General features: G+C 41.7%; 1 protein-coding gene across 38 annotated transcripts in view; it reads left to right on the forward strand.

The window, feature by feature from the left end:
• The first annotated feature begins 14415 nt into the window (after positions 1-14415).
• Positions 14416-18123, forward strand: part of LOC103345948 (zinc finger protein 39) — a 74215-nt gene continuing 70507 nt past the window's right edge. For 6 of the 38 annotated variants that reach the window (XM_070059250.1, XM_070059254.1, XM_070059244.1 and 3 more), the window contains exons 1-2: positions 14427-14706; positions 15284-15422. The gene's annotated coding sequence lies outside the window, so the exon portion shown is untranslated. Of the gene's footprint in view, positions 14711-15283; positions 15423-18123 lie in introns of all 38 variants that reach the window. The other 32 variants (XR_007916585.2, XM_070059259.1, XM_070059281.1 and 29 more) reach the window with 19 other exon arrangements.

Raw genomic sequence — 18123 nt, forward strand, 5'->3', positions numbered from 1 at the left:
TGTAACATCTCCTTTTTCATCTCTGATTTTATTAATTTGGGTCTTTTCCTTTTTTTGGTTAGTTGGGCCAATAGCATGTTAAATTTATTTATTTTTTCTCTGAAAGCAGCTGTTCATTTCACTAATCTTTTTATGTTTTTTCTCTAATTTCAACTTTGATTATTTCTTCTCTAAATTTTTTTATTTCCTCCCTCTAATTTTGGGTTTGGTTTCTTGTTTTTCTAGATCCCTGAAATGAATTATTAGATCACTAGTTTGACTCCTTTCTAATTTCTTGTTTTTCATTTTTTTAAAGATTTATTTATTTACTTGAAGGTCAGAGTTTCGCAGGGAGAAGGAGAGGCAAAGAGAGAGAGAGTTCACTCCCCAGATGGCCGCAATGGCCAAAGCTGTGCGGATCCAAAGCCAGGAGCCAGGACTTTCCTCAGGGTCTCCCACGTGGGAGCAGGGACCCAAGGACTTGGGTCATCTTCCACTGTTTTCCCAGGCCATAGTAGAGAGCTGGATAGGAAATGGAGCAGCCGGATCTCAAACTGGTGCCCATATGGGATGCCAGCGCTTCAGGCCGGGGCATTAACCCACTACACCAAAGCACTGACCCCTCTAATTTCTTGATATGGGCACTGACCACTGAAACTTCCCTAACACTGCTTTTGCTGAGTCCCATATGTTTTGCTTTGTTGCATTGTCATTTGCATTTGTTTCTAGGATTCTGTTTGATTTTTTCTGTTACCCACTGTTCATTCAGGATTGTGTGTTCAGTATTCATGGGTTTGCACATTTTCTAGAGTTCTTTTAAAAATTATATTTAAGGGGCTGGGGCTATGGTGCAGTGCGTTAATGCCCTGGCCTGAAGTGCTAGCATTCCATATGGGTGATGGTTCGAGACCCGGCTGATTCACTTCAGATCCAGCTCTCTGCTATGGCCTGGGAAAGCAATAGAAGATGGCCCAAGTCCTTGGGTCCCTGCACCCACATGGGAGACCTGGAGGAAGCTCCTGGCTTCTGGCTTCAGATCAGCACAGCACTGGCTATTGTGGCCAATTGGGGAGTGAACCATTGGATGGAAGACCTCTCTCTCTCTCTCTGCCTCTCCTCTCTCTGTGTAACTCTTTCAAATAAATAAATAAATCTTTAAAAATATATTTAAGGTATCCAAATGTCATGTATTCAGATTTATGAACATAGTGATTAGAGATTTTTAAGTTGTTAATTTTCAGTTTCATTGCATTGTGGTCAGAAAAGATACATTGTGTGATATCACCTGCCAAATTCTCAAGATTTGGTTGGTGCTTATCCTTTCTTGTACCCAAAGCTTTAAGAATGACACCTGATCTTGATGACCCCAAATCCTGTCTTCTTCATAACCTTGTTCTTCCAGAAAAATATCTGCTGCTTTTCTTTCTGGAAGATTTCTCTGGGTCTTTGTCTATAAGAATCAAATCATCTGGGCAACTTCTACTATACCTGCTCCTAGACAGTCTGCTTGATCTATGCGTGTGCCCAGTGGACATTCTGTTTCTTTGGTATAGCTGTTTAACCTAAGTGATGAGGTGGTGGGGGCAGTTGCACTCAGAGAAAGAGCTGTAGCAGCTGCAGTGAACATCCAAAGTGAATGAGCAGTCCCATGCTGCCCTACAAGAAACACCTCTCCAATATAGACAGTTGTACCTGGCCATTGGTTAAATCTGCTTTCCTAGTGGCCTTATATATGTCCAGCTGCCACTGGGGTGGTGGGATGCCTGGCTGGTGTGGAGAAGGGCACAATCCAGGAAGACAGGACCAGAAAGTCATCTTTTTCACAGTGGCATCCATATGTACATCCACATTCCAGCTCAAGGAGATGTGGCTTGTCCCAGGTATGTGCAAAGTCCCTCCAAGGGCTTGCAAACACACTGAGAAGCAACTGGGCTTGATTCTAAGAAGGCACTGGCAACCTGGAGGGAGAGCTTGCTGATTCTGGGGAGATGCTTTTGTGAACTGGGGGCTGTAGTAGGGACCATTCTGGTAAGATGCCTGTTTAGGTGAGGTGCTCATGGAAGGATCCAAAAGGATCAACGGAATGGCCATGAGTGTGCTTGGATATTCACAGCAGCAATGTCTCTCAATTACAGATTTCTAAAGTTGTTTATCAAGTGTCAAGAAATATGTGGTGGCTGTCATACAAAGCTGATAGGGTCAAAGGAATGCTGGAGAGGCAATTTAATTGTATGTTAAATTGGGAAAAATCTCATTGGGGAGAGACATTATATTTAGCACAGGTACAAGGGGTAGCAAATCACTGGGGAACATTACTCAAGCTTCATCTACTATGTGCTATATCCTACCATCTCCAAAGGAATGTTGCCTCAGAAACTTTTTATATGTGCTGTTCTATATTAACATGTTTTAAAAGATCTCTGCTGAATTCCAATTACACAGTTTGGTGCTTACTTCCTTTTAATTTTCTCCCTTCAGTTTGGTTAAAGAAAGGCCTTTCCTTTAGAAATTAATTGCCTTAATTAATAAGTAGATTAATAGTGATTGCTGGTGAGCTGGTCACTAGCATTCTCCCCAGAGAGAGTAAATCAGAGTAAGTTCTTACATCTTTCCCTAAATTGCTCCCAGCCATATCCACTAACCAAACAACTGCACAAGAAGGAGAATAAATGAAATTAAATTTATATTCTCAGTATACCTTGAAAGAAGCCACTTGGTTGGGAGCAGCAGAGACTTCTTCATTGCAGGACATTAGCAGAAACTTCAATCTTCTTTTTTTTTTCAACTTTCAATATTTATTCAGCTACCAAAGTAAAATTGCAAATAGCTGATAATTCCACCAGAGAACATTAAGTGTATTTGAAACTCCTGAAACTCCTAGTCAGTATCATAGAAATGGATTATATCAAGATACTTTGGAGGAGAATCATTGAGCATGAATGAGAATTTTTTAAAAAAATATATTTTATTTATTTATTTGAGAAGCAGAGTTATAGACAGAGAGAGGGAGGGACAGAGAGAAAGATCTTCCATCTACTGGTTCAGTCCAATGGTCAGAGCTGGACCCACCTGAAGCCAGGAGCCAGGAGCTTCTTCCAGGTTCCCATGTGGGTGCAGGGATCCAAGGACTTGGGACATCTTCCACTGCTTTCCCAGGCCATAAACAGAGAGCTGGATTGGAAGATGAGCAGCCAGGACATGAACCATATGGAATGCTGGTACTGCAGAGGGAGGCTCAGCCTATTATACCACAGTGCTAAGAATGGGAGCTTGTATGGTCTTAGAGCTGCACACACTGACATGCAGGCAGTTATTCAGCCCCAGCTATACACATGTAGAAATTTAATAAATTTTCATATCTATAATTTATCATACTGGTCATGGACATTTTTGCAAGGTAAATAAATTATCATTGAATTTGAAAAATCAATGCTCACAGATATAAACACAACTGTGAGGCTTGTCTTTCTCTTAAAATGGAAATAAATATGTCCATAAAACATGGTGATTTAGAAGCTGACTTTATTTCAAATGTCCTTTGGCAGCAGGTAGCCACAACTTCTTTGACTTTCTGCTTCAGGCAAATGAACATATGGACTCCTATGGGAAGAAAGTGAGAAAGTTGTGTTAGATGCATGTGGCATGCAGGGAAAGACTAATATACACTGTAGGAAGAGGTGAAAGATGACAAACTCCTTAAGATCTTCAAGCTCTTAGATTAAAAAGTTTCATTTTTCTATTTATGTCAAAGTCCAACTCTGCTTTCTGATTTTAACTGAGGAGTATGGATGTCAATAATAAAACTGCTTCATGGATGTTCCCTGAAAATAAGTGAAAATTTAACAGGAAGGCCTTGTTCTGAGTTAATAAACAATCTGGTTAAACAGCAAATGAGAATCTTCAGGTTGATCTTGGAAAAGACTATGTGTCTGCAGAAAATCTATCAAAGAATTCAGGAGGAAAATTATATGTTTCAAAGTATTGCCATATTAAAAAATTCATAAATGTGGTGCTGTAGACAGTTTTTAAAACCTCCAACAGATTTTTGGATATTGGAGCGGCAAGATGGCAGAATAGGAAGGGAGCACACTGATAGTCTGGGGAGAGACAGTTTAATAAAAGTGGAGATACTGCAGGTTCAAGGAAGAGTAGGGGAAGAAACAGCAGAAGAAACTCTTCTGGAACTAGTGATTCACAGTGGACCTGCGTGGAGAGCGTGGGAGCCCACAGTTCGGGACACCAGCGGCAGACTCAACACACCAGCGCTGGAACATGAGGTGAGCCGAACCTCAATAGCCTGAGACACTGGCAGGGAAGCGGAAAGAGGAGACTAGAGGGAACGACCCCGGGGGGGAAAAGTTCACCATGCTAACTAGAAGAGAGAGAGAGAGAAAAAAAAGTGACCAATACGGACATGGGTTTCTCTCTCTCTGCTCACCTCTCAAAGGCGAGCAAGACAAAGAGCAGGCACCATCTTGAACATCCGTTATAAGCAGGGCAACCTCAGGTCTGCACTGGCCCTGAGCCTAGCAAAAAACCTGACTCTGGCAGGGGGGCGGTGAATTAAGAGGAGATTAGGACCTAATGAATGTCTGGTGCTACTGATCTGAGACTGTGAAAAAAGTGACGGTGGGGGAGAGAACTCACGGAATTCACGTGAGTACTCTCCAGAGATGCTACAATTCGGTAACCTTGGCAATCCAGTGGGAGACTGCAGGAGAATTTGAACCCACACTGAGGGCAGGACGGATTCCCTGTATGGTTCTTGGGAAAGAGCTTCCGATCTCTGGCTCCTGTGTGTATATCATTTGCCTGCTAACTACCTCCAATTCTGTTCAGCTGTGCGGAATTACTTCCCTTTTGAAGAAAGAAAGAAAGAAAGAAAGAAAGAAAGAAAGAAAGAAAGAAAGAAAGAAAGAAAGAAAGAAAGAAAGAAAGAAAGAAAGAAAGAAAGAAAGAAAGATTTACCATGCCTAACCTGGGAGTGTCACCTTTGGCACAACCTTAACCCTGAGGAACCAAACAGAGCTATCAGGCCACACCCATCTCAAGCCTCTAAGGCTCCATCAAAAACAGACAGTCCACTTAATCTAGAGTCATAGTATAACAAGAAAAAACACCACAGTGAAGAAACCAAAGAATATCTCCAATATACCAAACAACAAATGCAAAAACAAAGGTAATAAGTACAAGGAAGACACTATAACGCCCACAAATGAAAAAGACACCCCAATTCAAGATTATGAAGATGACGAGATAGAATAAATGCAAGAAGAGGATATAAAAAAATTGATAAGAACATTAAGAAGTTCTCAAAAACAAATTCTTGAACTACAGAAATCCCTAATGGACAGCATAGAAAATCTTTCTTGCGAAAATGAAATATTAAGGAGGAATCAAAATGAAATGAAGCAACTAGTAGAACAGGAAACTGTGCTAGTGATGAGAAATCATAATGAAATGAATAATTCAATAGATCAAATGACAAACACATTAGAGAGCCTTAAAAACAGAATGGGTGAAGCAGAAGAGAGAATATTGGACTTAGAAGACAGAGAACAGGAAAGGATACAGTCAAACCAAAGAAAAAAGAGGAAATTAGAAATCTCAAAAAATATTGTTGGGAATCTACAGGATACTATTAAAAAACCCAACATTCGGGTTCTAGGAGTTCCTGAAGGCATGGAGAGAGAGAAAGGATTAGAAGGCCTTTTTAGTGAGATACTAGCAGAAAATTTCCCAGGTTTGGAGAAGGACAGAGACATCCTAGTACAGGAAGCTCATAGAACCCCTAGTAAACATGACCAAAAGAGATCCTCACCACGACACGTTGTAATTAAACTCACCACAGTGAAACATAAAGAAAAGATCCTAAAATGTGCAAGAGAGAAACGTCAGATTACTCTCAGAGGATCTCCAATTAGACTCACAGCAAACTTCTCATCAGAAACACTACAGGCTAGGAGGGAATGGCGAGACATAGCCCACGTACTAAGAGAGAAAAACTGCCAGCCCAGAATATTATATCCTGCATTTCTGAATGAAGGTGAAATAAAGACCTTTCACAGCAAACAGAAATTGAAAGAATTTGTCACCACTTGTCCAGCCCTAAAAAAAATACTTACAGATATGTTGCACACATAAACACAGAAACACGGTCATGAATATGAAAGAAGGTAAAGGAAGGAAACTTCACAGCAAAAAAAATCACATGGTTTTCAAAGCATATATTAGAAAATATCTTTGGCAAATGGCAGGGCAAAGTTACTACTTATCAATAGTCACATTGAACGTTAATGGCCTGAACTGTCCAGTTAAAAGACACCGATTGGCTGATTGGCTTAAGGAAGCCAATCTATTTGCTGCTTAGGAGAAACACATCTTTCCAACAAAGATGCATACAGACTGAAAGTGAAAGGCTGGAAAAAGATATACCATGCCAACAGAAATGAAAAAAGAGTGGGTGTGGCAATCTTAATATCAGACAACATAAACTTTACCACAAAAACAATTAGGAGAGACAAAAGGGGCACTATATAATGATTAAGGGGTCAATTTAACAGGAAGATATAACGATTATTAATGTATATGCACCTAATTACAGGACATCGGTTTATTTAAAAGATTTGTTAAGGGACTTAAAGGAGACGTAGACCCCCATACAATAGTACTGGGGGACTTCAATACACCACTCTCAGAAATAGACAGATCAACAGGACAGAAGATCAACAAGGAGACAGTAGATTTAAATGACACTATAGCCCAAATGGATCTAACAGATATCTACAGAACTTTTCATCCTACATATAAAGCATTTACATTCTTCTCAGCAGTACATGGAACTGTCTCTAGGATTGACCACATGCTAGGCCATAAAGCAAGCCTCAGCAAATTCAAAAGAATTAGAATCATACCATGCAGCTTCTCAGACCATAAAGAAATGAAGTTGGAAATTAGCAACTCAGGAATCCCTAGAGCATATGCAAACACATGGAGATTGAACAACATGCTCCTGAATGAACAATGGGTCATAGAAGAAATTAAAAGAGAAATCAAAAATTTTCTGGAAGTAAATGAGGATAACAGCACAACATACCAAAACTTATGGGACGCAGCAAAAGCAGTATTAAGAGGAAAGTTTATATCAATAGGTGCCTACATCAAGAAATTGGAAAGGCACCAAATAGATGAGCTTTCAATTCACCTCAAGGATCTAGAAAATCTGCAGCAAAGCAGACCCAAATCTAGTAGGAGAAGAGAAATAATTAAAATCAGAGAAGAAATCAACAGGATTGAATCAAAAAAAAAAACATTATAAAAAATCAGCCAAGTGAAGAGTTGGTTTTTGGAAAAAATAAACAAAATTGACACCCCATTGGCCCAACTAACTAAAAAAAGAAGAGAAAAGACCCAAATCAATAAAATTAGAGATGAAAAAGGAAACGTAACAACAGACACCACAGAAATAAAAAAGAATCATCAGAAATTACTACAACGACTTGTATGCCAGCAAACAGGGAAACCTATCAGAAATAGATAGATTCCTGGACTCACGCAACCTACCTAAATAGAACCAGGAAGATATCGAAAACCTAAACAGACTCATAACTGAGACAGAAATTGAAACAGTAATAAAGGCCCTCGCAACAAAGAAAAGCCCAGGACCAGATGGATTCACTGAATTCTACCAGACATTTAAAGAAGAACTAACTCCAATTCTTCTCAAACTATTCAGAACAATTAAAAAAGAGGGAATCCTCCCAAATTCTTTCTATGAAGCCAGCATCACCTTAATTCCTAAGCAGGAAAAAGATGCAGCATTGAAAGAAAATTACAGACCAATATCCCTGATGAACATAGATGCAAAAATCCTCTACAAAATTCTGGCCAATAGAATGCAACAACACATCAGAAAGATCATCTACCCAGACCAAGTGGGATTTATCCCTGGCATGCAGGGATGGTTCATTGTGTGCAATCAACGTGATACACCACATTAACAGACTGCAGAAGAAAAAAACCATATGATTATCTCAATAGATGCAGAGAAAGCATTTGATAAAATACAACACCCTTTCATGATGAAAATTCTAAGCAAACTGGGTATGGAAGGAACATTCCTCAATACAATCAAAGCAATTTATAAAAAAGCCACGGCCAGTATCCTGCTGAATGGGGAAAAGTTAGAAGCATTTCCACTGAGATCTGGTACCAGACAGGGATGCCCACTCTCACCACTGCTATTCAATATAGTTCTGGAAGTTTTAGCCAGAGCTATGAGGCAAGAAAAAGAAATTAAAGGGATACAAATTGGGAAGGAAGAAGTCAAACTATCCCTCTTTGCAGATGATATGATTCTTTATTTAGGGGATCCAAAGAACTCTACTAAGAGACTATTGGAACTCATAGAAGAGTTTGGCAAAGTAGCAGGATATAAAATCCATGCACAAAAATCAACAGTCTTTGTATACACAGGCAATGCCACGGCTGAGGAAGAACTTCTAAGATCAATCCCATTCACAATAGCTACAAAAACAATCGAATACCTTGGAATAAACTTAACCAAGGATGGCAAGGATCTCTACGATGAAAATTACAAAAGCTTAAAGAAACAAATAGAAGAGGATACCAAAAAATGGAGAAATCTTCCATGCTCATGGATTGGAAGAATCAATATCATCAAAATGTCCATTCTCCAAAATGAAATTTACAGGTTGAATGCAACACCAATCAAATACCAAAGACATTCTTCTCAGATTTGGAAAAAATGATGCTGAAATTCATATGAAGATACAGGAGACCTCGAATAGCTAAAGCAATCTTGTACAACACAAACAAAGCCAGAGGCATCACAATACCAGATTTCAAGACATACTACAGGGAGTTGTTATTAAAATAGCATGGTTCTGGTACAGAAACAGATGGATAGACCAATGGTACAGAATGGAAACACCAGAAATCAATCCAAACTTCTACAGCCAACTTATATGTGATCAAGGATCCAAAACCGAGTCCTGGAGTAAGGACAGTCTATTCAATAAATGGTGCTGGGAAAATTGCATTTCCACGTGCAGAACAATGAAGCAAGACCCCTACCTTTCAACTTACACAAAAATTCACTCAACATGGATTAAAGACTTAAATCTACGACCCAACACCATCAAATTATTAGAGAGCATTGGAGAAACTCTGCAAGATATAGGTAATGGTAAAGACTTCTTGGAAAATACCCCAGAAGCACAGGCAGTCAAAGCCAAAATTAACTATTGGGATTGCATCAAATTGTGAAGATTCTGTACTTCAAAAGTAACAGTCAGGAAAGTGAAGAGGCGACCAACGGAATGGGAAAAAAATATTTGCAAACTATGCAACAGATAAAGGGTTAACAACCAGAATCTTCAAAGAAATCAAGAAACTCCACAACATCAAAACAAACAACCCACTTAAGAGATGGGCCAAGGTCCTCAATAGACATTTTTCAAAAGAGGAAATCCAAATGGCGAACAGACACATGAAAAAAATGTTCAAGATCACTAGCAATCAGGAAAATGCAAATCAAAACCACAATGAGGTTTCACCTCACCTTGGTTAGAGTGGCTCACATTCATAAATCTACCAACAACAGATGCTGGAGAGGATGTGGAGAAAAAGTTATACTAACCCACTGTTGGTGGGAATGCAAGTAGGTTGAGCCACTATGGAAGTCAGTCTGGAGATTCCTCAGAAACCTGAAGATAACCCTACCATTCAACCCAACCATCCCACTCCTTGGAATTTACCCAAAGGAAATTAAATTGGGAAACAAAAACACTCTCTGCACCTTAATGTTTATTGCAGCTCAATTCACAATAGCTAGAACCTGGAACCAACCCAAATGCCCATCAACAGTAGACTGGATAAAGAAATTATGGGACATGTACTCTATAGAATACTATTCAGCAGTCAAAAACAATGAAACCCGGTCATTTGCAACAAGATGGAGGAATCTGGAAAACATTATGCGGCGTGAAATAAGCCAGTCCCAAAGGGACAAATATCATATGTTCTCCCTGATCGGCGACAACTAACTGAGCACCAAAGGGGAAACTTGTTGAAGTGAAATGGACACTATGAGAAACAGTGACTTGATCAGCTCTTGCCCTGACTGTTGATGTACAATGTCATATTTTATCCATTTCAGTATTTTCTCTTTGTTTTTTTTCTAGTAGTATTGGTTGAACTGTGTGATTAACACACAATTATTCTGAGGTGTTTAAATTTTAACTGAAAAGTGATCCCTGTTAAATATAAGAGTGGGAATAAGAGAGGGAGGAGATGTACAATTTGGGACATGCTCAATCGGACTTGCCCCAATGGTGGAGTTAGAATCATGCCAAGGGATCCCAGTACAATCCCATCAAGGTGTCATGTACCAATGGCATCTCACTAGTCGAAGTGATCAATTTCAGTTCATACTTGATCACACTGATAGGTCTAAGAGTCAAAGGGATCACACAAAGAAGACTAGTGTCTGCTAATATTAACTGATAGAATCAAAAGGGGAGAGAACGATTTATTATGGGCAGCGAGATACACAGCAGACTCATAGAATGGCAGATGTCCTAAACAGCACTTTGGCCTCAGAATCAGCCCTTAAGGCAGTCGGATATGGCTGAAGAGCCCATGAGAGTATTTTAGGCATGGAAAGCCAAGAAACCCTAAAAAAAAAAAATCCTAAATGGAAGATCTCTGCGAGTGAGATCCTAGTGGAAAGAATGGGGCCATCAAAGAAGGAGGTACCTTTCTGTGAAGGGAGGAGAGAACTTTCACTTCGACTATGACCCTGTTGGAATAAGATCGACGTCGGCGAACTCAAAAGGCTTCCATAGCCTTCGCAACTCATGACTAGAGCCTAGGGAGATTACTGACACCATAAACAAGAGTGTCAAATTGTTAAGTCAACAACAGGAGTCACTGTGTACTTACTTCTCATGTGGGATCTGTCCTTATTGTGTTGTTCAATGTGAAGTAATGCTATAACTAGTACTGAAACGGTATTTTACACTTTGTGTTTCTGTGTGGGTGCAAACTGATGAAATCTTTACTTAATATATCCTAAGTCGATCTTCTCTATATAAAGATAATTGAATCTTGATATGAATGGAAGGGGAGAGGGAGTGGGAGATGGGAGGGGTGTGAGTGGGAGGGAAATTATGGGGGGGAAGCCATTGTAATCCATTAAATGTACTTTGGAAATTTATATTTACTAAATAAAAAATAAATTAAAAAAACCCTCCAACATACAATTTATCTCATCAAATCTGCATCTCTGTTTTGTCTCCACTGACCCATCCCCAATCTACCAGCTCCATCCTTCCTTGAGACAAGGGGTACAGAACGGACCTGTAAGTAATAAATGCAACATTTACAAGCTCTCATGAGGGAAAACATCATAGCAAGGTGTCTTTGATGCTAATCCAATGGTACATCTATGTTTTCCCCTGAAGAAAGTTCAGCACTGTTGTGATTGTTCCATGGAGGAAATGTGTTAACACCACAAACTGAGTCAACTGTACTTGTAACAACCTCATTGTTGACAATTGTACAGTAGCCATGATCCTTAGGCATGCCCTATTCTTGTAAAATATGCCAATTTTCAATCTAATCCTTATGTCACACACTAAACTATGACAACATAGTTGAGCCCTGGATGAAAGTACTGCATGAAAGAGAAATACTGGAAATGGGGTAGCTTGGCTACCATTTCATGGTTTCTATTAAGCAATCTAAAAATAAGTCATCCATCATGTTTTCAAAAGCATGGGTGAGCTTCCAAATAATTGCTTTAGGCGTCACATCTTTGATACAGCCACAAATGCCATTTATTTTACCCTTATATGTAATTATATGCACTGGTGTTAGGCATGTTGTTGCAGGTGGGCATCCTTCACTTGTAAGTGGATGATCTTTTTTAATTTTTTAAAGATTTATGTATTTGGAAGTCTGAGAGAGAGAGAGACAGACAGACATAGAAGAAGAGATCTTCCATCTGCTGGTTCACTCCCTTAATAGCCACAACAGCCAAGTATTGGCCAGGCAGAAACCAGGGTCCAGGAATTCCATCCCAATCTCCCAGATGTGTGGCAAGGGCCAAGTACTTGGGCCATCTTATGCAGCTTTCCAGGCACATTAGCAAGAAACTGGATCAGAATTGGAGTAACTAGTACTTGAACTGGCACTTGTGGCACTTGCTGGTGTTGCAAGAAGTACCTTAGCCTGCTATGCCACAATGACAGTCTTGAAGTGGGTCACTTTGAACATTTTATTTCTGTTTGGCATGTCACTGAATAATGCAGAAGATTAATTTCTACTGAGTGACTACAATGAGAGCTGAGACCCATATACATCAAATCCAAATGCCAACATGACCAAACTGAATTTCAAAATAAGATTCCTTCTAGAAATATTAGATATCAGCAGAATCCAATTCCAAAGACTACATTCCACAAGTAGGTCAGGTGCTGATGTTATAATGTCAAATAAAGCAGATATGGTTCTTTTCCTCATGAAGTTTACAATCTGGTATGAAAGAGCAATCTCACCAAAGAGTATTGCACAACATAGTAAACACTCATGTGAAGTGAACAGATAAATATTCAAACACTCCCAATCCAGCACCTCTAATCACACACACTATAAGGGACAGAAGTAGTCATAAGCATAGAATGCCACGTGATCTGGTTAACTATTTATTTATAGAGCTTCCAATTAAATTTTTAAAACACAAATGACACACATATACCTAAGAATGCATATTATTTAGCCGCTACCTCAATGTAAGAAAAAATGATCATGGCATAATAATTAAGAATGAGGCTTTGAGACTCATCCCATTTTTGGACAGTTTGTAACCCTATGTGCTTCTCCATAGTGTGGATTATCCTTACTGTTATCCTTTCTTTCTCATTTTGTTTTTCCAGATGAGAAATCTGAGGCATTAGAAAGAGATACACAAGACAAAAGAATGATTTCTGAAACACTATTAGATTTGGGTTGGCTTTTCTCCTATATGCTTTAATCACATTCCCATGGGCAAATCAGAAAGCCCTTCTTTCTTTTTTTTAAGATTTTTATTTATTTTACTTGAAAGTCAGTTACACAGAAGAGAGGCAGAGAGAGAGAGAGAGAGAGAGAGAGAGAGAGAGAGAGAGAAAGTGAGAAAGAGAGGTCTTTCTATCCGATGGTTCACTCACCAATTGGCCGCAATGGCTGGAACTGTGCCAATCCAAAGCCAGGATCCAGGAGCTTCTTCCAGGTCTCCCACATGGGTGCAGGTGACCAAGGACTTGGGCCATCTTCCACTGCTATCCCAGGCCATAGCAGAGAGCTGGATGCGAAGTGGAGTAGCTGGGACTCGAACCAGCACCCATATGGGATGCTGGTGCTTCAGGCCAGGGTATTAACCCACTGTGTCACAGTGCCGGCCCCAAGACAACCCTTCTAACTTCAGTTTTCTCTTTGTAAACTGTGATAATATGGTCTCCAGAATTAATCTAAGGCGTTGAATGAGGCGATGTGAGGCAACTAGTCCCTTAACTTGGCTCCTCGGAGATTTTCAGGAATATTTGTGCTCTATCTAGTTCCTGTTTGTCTTTCCAAACTTTGTGAATTAAAGGATTAATAGGGGCTGGTGCTAATTCTCTGCTTGTGGTGCCAGCATTCCATATGGGAACTGGTTTGTGTCCCTGCTGTTCCTCTTCTGATCCAACTCTCTGCTATGGCTCAGGAAGGCACCATAGGATGGCCTAAGAGCTTAGGTTCCTGCCTCCATATGGGAGTCTGGGAAGAAGTTCCTGGCACCTGGCTTCTGATCAGTCCAGCTCCAAGCATTGTGGCCATTTGGAGATTAAACCAGCAGATGGAAGACCTTTCTCTCTATATATAACTTTCCCTCTCAAATAAATAAATAGAATCTTCAAAAAATGATCATATAAAATGATTTAAAAACAATGACCAAAATCAATGACATACCAATATAAAAATCTATTCTCAAATCTGGATACAAAACTATGCCTTTGCACGCCACCTAAAAGTTACATTGTATTCATACTCATTTATTATTTGATTCTTATACACAAAGACCCAGAGAAATCCTCCAGAAAGAAAAGCAGCAGATATTTTTCTGAAAGAACAAGGTTATGAAGAAGACAGGATTTGGGGGTCAGTCAGCAAAATCAGGTGTCATTCTTAAAGCCTCGGGTCCAAGAAAGGATGAGCAGCAACCAAATCTTGAGATTTTTGGCGGGTGTTTATAAAGGAAAGAAAAGGGCTCTAGTTTCCAGTTCAGACTCTGCCCAAGGCTGCCAAGCCCTTGGAGAGGGCCAGCAGCTCTGACCTCTAGGAATGCCCGAGCCTGGACTCCATTTCCCAGAGCTCCCTAGGAAGTCCCAGCATTCCGCGCTAGGCGTGCCTGTGTATATGCGCGCGCGTGAACAGGGACGACCTGCGCATGTGGCTCCGAGTCCCCGATCAGCACCTGCCTCAGCACCGCTCCAGCTCTCACACTCACAAGGCTCCTGTCCCCTTCCTGCAATCCCAGGGGGTTCGCGAGCCCGCAGCCCGGCGCATCCCCCGCCGCCTCCACTTCCGCTTACGCCGTGCCGCGGGCTTTTCCCGCCGCGTACCTTCAGCCCCAGGCTCTCTGCGTTGCCTTGAGGTGCGCGGCCGGGTCCCTCGGGAGTTTCCACGGCAAGTACGGAGACCGGGAAGGGTAGTGCATACGTGCGTGTGGGAGAGGCCTGGGTGCGAGGGCGGCTGGCGGCTACAGACCGGGCTCGCTCTCCTGGGCGCGCTTCCCAGCCACTGACTGTGGCTGCGACCGCTGCCTCCCAGCGTCTTACTGAGTTCCTGGCGCTGCCTCCGCTCAGCACTTTTCTCCTTGTTTTGTTTTGCATAGACAAGGGGGTAGGGGGACCGGCGCGGCGGCGCTGGGCCGCCCTCAGCCCGGGAGCCTCGGGGCGTCAGGCGGGATGGGGACGGAGGTTCAGGTGAGGCTTGGCCTCGCTGTGCTCCCACACATCTGCTCATGGGAAGCCCGCGGACACCCAGGGCAGCTGGGACTCTGCGTATTCGTCGGACTTTTTCCTAGTCGGGTTGGGGGTGTATGCAGCAGCTTTGTTGGATGCAACCCGGCTCCCTGTGGAGCAACCCCTTGTTTGTGTAGCTAAGTAGCTGTTTTTTTTTTTTTTTTTTTTTTTTTTTGGGGGGGGGGGTGTCTGCTGTTCGACTTCTGGCTTCAACCCTTCCCTTCTTTTTCTCCTTTTAGTAGAGATGGCGTCTCATGATCCCTTTGCAAAATGAGAAGTGCAGTGAATGTAAGCCTACTCTGCTTGGGGCCGTACCTGGAGCTATTTTCATCTGGAGTTGTCTCAAATGAGAAGCTACAAACACAGCCAGGCAGAAAGGTAAGATTTGTGCCCAAAGGCTCCACCAACTTGATTGTCTTATAGGCCCTAGTGTTTTAATTAAGGGGCCAGTTAGTTTTCTTATTTTGGGTTCAGTGTTGAAGCCCAAGCGAATTTCAGAATTGGGAGCATAGTAACTGTAAATTGTTCATAATGTCAGTGATGTGCAGAAGCTTCTGTACAAGCTGTTAGTTTGAGGAGGGGCTAAGAAAGAAAAGGGAAGAGAAAGAAAGTTGCAGATCTCCCCACACAGAGAGGCCCACACAGCAGAGTTAAAGAAATGTGGCCTTGAACAATACTGCTGAGTTACTTTCTGAGGTTTTCAAATGAATAATCAGGTTTGCATGATTCCCAGGTTCTGTTAGAGGGTTTGGCGCTGTGACCAGATGACCAATTTATGAGACTAATTCTTAAACGGCAGTGTGCTGTTTTTGTTCTTTTCTCTAGCAAGCTTCCTATCCTTGTGCTTATTTTTTTTAAGAGATTTATATATCTATTTGAAAGACAGAGTTACAGAGAGGGGGAGGGAGGGAGGAGTATCTTCCATCTGCTGGTTCGCTCCCCAAATGACCAGAATGGCCAGAGCAGGGCGTATGAGGAGCCAGGAGCCTCCCCAGGTTTCCCATGTGGGTGCAGGGGCCCAAGGACCTGGGCCATCCTGCATTGCTCTCTCAGGCCACAGCAGAGAGCTGGATGGGAAGTGGAGCAGCCAGGACCCAAACTGGCGACCACATGGGATGCTGGCACTGCAGGTGGTGGCCTCACTTGCCATGGCACTGGTCCCTGCTTGTGCTTATTGAGGGGCAAGCAGTTAGGTATTTCTGCTGTGAAGGACTGCTTCAGACCCTCAAAACAGATGTAAGTGCCCTTTCTGAGCCACTATGTTGTGTGACCATTAATGTGACTTGAAACAACTAGGAATAGGATTCCTAGACATGTCAGGCCAGCTGGCTGTCCTTGGCAGATCCTTCCCTGTACTGCTATAAGTTGACAGGTGAGTTTAAAATTTGGAAAAGAAATTTTTAAAAATATGAAATATTTAACTTAGAAATGATGCCTTTACAGAAAGGCATCAATTAGGAAGCAGTCTGATGATATCCATTCATCTTCCCATTAATATCAGTGATTGACATCTGCTACAGGGTGAAAGGAAATATTCTGAATTGCTAGGAGGATTCAGCTGTAGTTTAACTGAGATTTTTCTGTTAGAGGGAATAACCAGAGTACTTCATTGTAAATGGGTGATTTGAAGGAGTGGGGCACCTTTTTTTTTTTTTTTTAATCTCTATGTAAAGATTATAATTGGTAGCCGATGGTGATTTTTGATCACGCTTTGAGTTCATTAAGTTTCTATGTGGAAGTTATCAAGCCCTAGTATTCCTTTTATGTTATCTTTTTTTTTTTTTTTTTAATTAATGTATTTGAAAGGCAGATTTAGAGGCAGAGATAGAGTGGTCTTCTCTCCACTGGTTCACTCTACAAATGGCCACACCAGCTGGAGCTGGGCCGATCTGGAGCCAGGAGCCAGGAGCTTCTTGTGGGTCTCCCATGCAGGTGCAGGGGCCCAAGGACTTGGGCCATCTTCTGCTTTCCCAGGCCATAGCAGGGAGCTGGATCAGAGGTGGAGCACCAGGACTCCAAGTGGCGCCTGTATGGGATGCTGGCTCTGCAGGTAGCTACACCACAGCGCTGGCTCCATCTTTGCTTTTGATAAATAACCTTTCTTCTGTCTATCACTAAAGATACTTTTTTTTTAAATAGCATTTATTTATTTACTTACTTGGAAAACAGAGTTAGGGTGGAAGAGAGATATAGATAACTTTCATTGCTGGTTCACTCCACAATGGCCAGGATTGGTCTAGGCCTAAGATAGGAGCTTGGAACTCTATCCAGGTATCTCACATTGGTGGCAGGAGCCAAAGCACTTGGCTCACTCACCAATTCTGCTTTCCCAGGTACATTAGCAGGTAGGTAGACTGGAAGTGGAAAGGCTGGGACTTGAATAAGTCGTCTATATGGGATGCTGGCATTGTAGGTGGAGGCTTAGCCAGCCATATCACAATGCTAGCCCCTCCATATACTTTATTAAACGATTTTTTTTCAAAGATTTATTTATTTGCTTGAAAGGCAGAGTTACAGAGAGGCAGAGGCAGAAAGAGAGATCTTCCATGTACTGGTTCATTCCCCACATAGCTGTAAGGGCTAGAGCTGGGCCAGTCTCTGAAGCCAGGAGGTTTTTTTTGGTCTCCTATGTGGGTGCAGGGGCCCAAGGACTTGGGCCATCTCTACTGCTTTCCCAGACAATAGCAGGGAGCTGGATTGGAAGTGGAGCAGCGGAGCAGCCAAGACTTGAACCAGCGATTCTATGGGATGCTTGCACTGCAGGTGGTGGCTTTACCTGCTATGCCATAGTGCTAGCCCCTGAAAAATTTATTTTATTCATTTGAAAGATAGAGTGATAGAGTGAGTAAGAGAGAGGTGTTCCTTCTGTTGATTCATTCCCTAAATGCCCACAATGTGTGGACTTGGCTAGGCCAAACCCAGGAGCCTGGAACTCCATTTAGGTCTCCAATTGGGTGGCAGGGACCCAAGTATTTGTGCCATCTTCTGCTACCTTTGCCAGGGGCATTAGCAGGGAGCTGTATCAGAAGTGGAGTAACTGGGACTCAAACTGATAAATCATAAAGGATGCTAGCATTGC

Source organism: Oryctolagus cuniculus, chromosome 16 (assembly GCF_964237555.1).
Source record: "Oryctolagus cuniculus chromosome 16, mOryCun1.1, whole genome shotgun sequence".
NCBI classification, from domain to species: domain Eukaryota; kingdom Metazoa; phylum Chordata; class Mammalia; order Lagomorpha; family Leporidae; genus Oryctolagus; species Oryctolagus cuniculus.